This window comes from Prunus persica, chromosome G1, assembly GCF_000346465.2.
Source record: "Prunus persica cultivar Lovell chromosome G1, Prunus_persica_NCBIv2, whole genome shotgun sequence".
NCBI classification, from domain to species: Eukaryota; Viridiplantae; Streptophyta; class Magnoliopsida; order Rosales; family Rosaceae; genus Prunus; species Prunus persica.
Genome location: NC_034009.1, coordinates 44,569,590 through 44,574,244, shown reverse-complemented (window position 1 = coordinate 44,574,244; position 4,655 = coordinate 44,569,590).

The following is a 4,655-nucleotide window of genomic DNA, read 5'->3' as shown; positions in this document are numbered from 1 at the left end:
TTTTAATTTAAGAAAACCGACAACAAAATTTTTCATTTCCAATTATAGAGAAAATGGTACATTATACATAAATATCAAGAGTTCAATTATTGCCCCTGTTTAATAATCTGGAGAAACAAACTCTGCCCATTCATTCCAGACTTCATCAATGGCTTCTTGGGGGTATGAAGCTCTCCTGGTTTCCCTTGGCATACTGCATAAACAATGACTATTAGGGTTTATAAATAAAAAGAAATTCAATCACAGACGACGATATTTTTCATAACCGACGTAGTATATCCATTCAACGACGTTAATTTTACACGACCGTCGTTGATAATACAAAAAACGACGTGAAATGTATGAAGGTAATTTCTTCTTACCTTATTCTCAAACCCCAAGGAAGGATCCATGATGATGTCCCTCATGAAGCGCATTACATAATACCCGCATTCGACATTGCTGGGTTGCTTTGGTGTGCCTGAGAGAGTTTTCCAAATTACATTTTTACGTCCTGCTCGGGCTATATGGGTATTATATATTTTTAAAGCACTGTTCACGATGTTTTTGGCCTCTTCATCGACCACACGATTTCCTGGCAGAGGATCCAGAAAATAGACGGTTTCTCTCTTTGCTCTTACAATCAGCAAAATCCAATGACGGCTGCACAAAATTAATATAAAAACGACGGTTATTTACAAAAACGACGTATTATAGTATTTCACACGACGAAGTAAAGTAGCTAACGACGACATTATATATTTATCACGACGATAAATAAATACCGACGTGGTTAGTAGTTTCAAACGACTAAATAAAATAAAACACCGACGTGGTTAGTTTATAAGCTGTCATTTATTGAAAATCATAAAAACAAAATCCTAAGGAGACTAACCCTGGATTGTAAGGCATCATGAAAATCTGTTCACCGTCTGTCTTCTGAAGTCGAGCTGCTACGAGTCGTGATCTTTCAGTTATTGTGCCAGAGTTGGCACTAACTGTAGCAGGGTCGATAAAGCCAACCATACTGCACATATTGGCTTTTTTCAAAACATCGTGTAAGTACCTAAACAAATAAAATAATATAAACAAGTCAGCACACAAAACACGACGGTTATGTATAAAAAAACGACGTATTATAATATTTCACACGACGTACTGAAATAGATGAGGACGTTATAATATATTTATCACGACGGTTGTTAGTTAAGACGACGTGGTTAGTTAGTTAAGACGACGCAATATATAAACCAACGAGTTATTATTTTAGAAGTACAAACCTCATATATACAGCCAATACAGTAGCTCCAATTTCTTCCATGCCTGCAAATTGTGTAATATCTTCAGGCAGGAGGAAGGTATTGCGCTCACCACCAAACACCTCCTTATCAATTGTAAATTGGACTGTCTTATCCTCAGGCAGGAGTGTCGTTTCCACAAAACGACAAAGGGTTTTTAAAGAAGATGGCGCCTCCATTTTTGAATAAGCACCAACTTCAATAACCTGTAAAGAAATAAAAAAAATGACGTGGTAATTCAATAAAGACGACGGTTTAAGTAATAAAACGTCGTCTTAAAAGTATTTAAACGACGGTGAAAAAACTGTCGTGGTAATTCAATAAAGACGACGGTTTTATGAATAAAGCGTCGTCTGAAACCATTTAAACGACGGTGCAAAAACCGTCGTTTAAATATTTTATTACGTCTTAAAAAAATTCCGCCGTCTAAGTTTTAAACAAACGACGGATTAAATAAAAATATCGACGTCTGAAATTTTGAAAAACAAATAAAAAAGGCAAAGTTATGTGAACATACCTTGTCGTCATGCTTTTCTTCATCTTCTTTCTCCTTTTCTTCTTCCTTCTCTTCATCTCTTTTTTCTTCTTCCTTCTCTTCATCTGGCTGATGTTTCCCCATTTTGGCAGTATCATCCTCCAAATGTAGGGATCTCACATCACCTCCAGAGCAGCTAGCTTTGTCAGACATTGGATTTTTGAGGCTTTGGCTAATTCTTGGTTTAAGCATGCTTGGATCAAAATTGGGAATTAATTGGGAAAGCTGACTCAGGAAATGCTCCCTCTCAGCCTCTACCAATTGTTTTGTCCTAGCCTCCATCCTTAAGGCCTCTTCCCTTGCCTTAGCCTCCATCTTTTTAGTCTCTTCTTGAAGGAGAACTCTTAAACTGTCCTTCAAACGGTCGTCAAAGCTCACCCTCTGTGGTTTGGGCAAATTGAAATATTGCCTTGGGGAAACACCAGCACCAACTCCCCTCAGTCTGCCTGGATGCTCGGGGCCCAAAGCCATGGTCAGCACATCATTGCTGCCATCTACTCTGACTTTGCCTTCCGAGACTTGTTTCTACAATTCATCCTAAAAAAAGATAAACAAAAAAACACACGACGGTTATTTATGTACAAACGACGTATTATATAATTTCACACGACGCAATAACGTATAAACCGACGTTATTATAACTTATCACGACGGTAGTTATACCGACGTGGTTATTTATTTAAAACGACGAAATGAATAAACAACCGACGTCTTATGCTATAATTAAAGATAACAGAGTAGTGATTCCTATTTAGACCGTTAACGACGTTTTTAAAAAATTTTCGACGTGGTAATATCATTCACACGACGCGAAAATGAACCACCGACGTCTTATGCTGTAATTACAGAAAACATAGTAGTGATTCCTATTTAGACCTTTAACGACGTTTTTAAAAACTTTTCGACGTGGTAATATCATTCACACGACGAAAAATATAACATACGACGTAATAAGAATAATTCACAGTTTAATAAAAATTTAAAACAGAGTGATAGTAGGCTTACAATTAATTTTGCTTTCTCTGCCACCTTTGGATCAGGGATGTTACCATGTTTGTCCTGTCTAGCTCTCTTCCATAAGGTAGATCGATCAATTTCTACCCCAGGCATGGTTTCCTCCAATTGATCCTCCAATCCAGCATATCCTTTTCGAGACAATCGATGATTGTACTCGAGTTTCTCCCTAATCTGTGCATGTTGAGAATGCACAGACTCAAAATCTTTGGATAGCCTTGAAGCTACAAAGGCATCCCATTGTGCTTTCTCTATGAATTTATATGTTTCAGGGGGTTGGCTTAATTTCTCCCTGTCATTGGTGTATGGAAGGATATAATGCCTCGTTAGTGTAGACTTGAAATCCTTCCATTTCTTGGAAGCAGAAGCTAAAACAGAGGTCTTGCCCCCTTGGCCTACGACAAAAGCCATGTCAACTGCTTCCCAAATCTGCTCCTTTATATCCTTGGGGATTTGGGACCATTTCTTGTCCACAAGTGGGATCCTGGAGCGTGCCAACACACCAATATACGACTGCATCTCAATATGTGCTTGGCCAACACCTTTCCCCCTTTTATTGTACTCAACAATTGGCCTCAGTTTCTGAAGCTTTCTCTTCACAACACGAGGCATTGTGCTCATACCTCGACCAGTCTTTGAATCATCTGAGATTGTTGTCTGGCTGGTTTGTTCTGTCTCAGCAGATGATGAAGCAAACTTCATCTTCTTCGAAGACTTCATCTCCTTCGAAGACTTATCTTGAGGAGCTACCATTCCAAGCTTCTTGGAGCCAGAATCCTTAGTTTGTTGTTGAGAAACCATTTTAACAGACAAAACTGCAAGTGAAAATATTTCAGGAAAACATTAAGAACACAAACGACGGTATTAAAAAAATACGACGTATGATATGATTTTAGACGACGCAATGAAATAATCTCAGACGTAATAAATGTTTAAAACCATTATTTATATAACGTCGTGGTATATATGTTCACACGACGTCAATAGTAATACACCGTCGTGGTAAACTATTATTTATATAACGTCGTGGTATTTATGTTCATACGACGTCAATAGTAATACACCGTCGTGGTATTAACATTCACACGACGTAAAACAATAAGATATTTTGTCGTCTATATTAGATACCAACCCTAGTTTCTTTTTCTTTATATTTTATCAAATAAGGGAAAAACAAAAACCATTGTTCAGCGAAATCAAACCTGCAATTAAACAAGCATATAAAAAAAGACTATTATTTTAAAAACAACTTTGTCAATTTTCAGACGACGCTAGAACAACTGACGAACCGTCGTGGTCTACCGTCGTCTTATTTAGTTGATGTAGTTGTCTTCAAAGTTGGAAACTTTCTCTCTTTGTCTGTATATTTTATCAAACTTGGAAAGAAGTAAAATGATTTTGGCTAGAAAAAAGGTAAAAAGATTTTTCAAACAAAAAACGTATGAGCATGCAAAACAGTAACCAAAATAGTGAAAATGAAAGCTTACCTTTTGCGTGCAATGAAAGCAAGAGGAAGATGATCGATGTTTAAGTTCAGAGACGACGAAGAAGACGAGAGGAAGACGATGAGAAACTCTGACAAAGCTCTGACAAGGAAAAAAGACGAAAAGGTTTCTCTGGGAGATTGAAATTTTTAATCGGGTTTGGAAACAGTGCATGTGTAAGTCGAAAAGTTGCTTACATATAAAACCATTTCAAAAAAATAATACGGCGGTTACATTTAACTACGTCGTTTTTAACTAAAACGACGCAATATTTTTCATTCGACGTGGAATCATTTCATTTAACGTCGTTAGGTTTAATATAACCGACGTGGATTTTAATTTTTA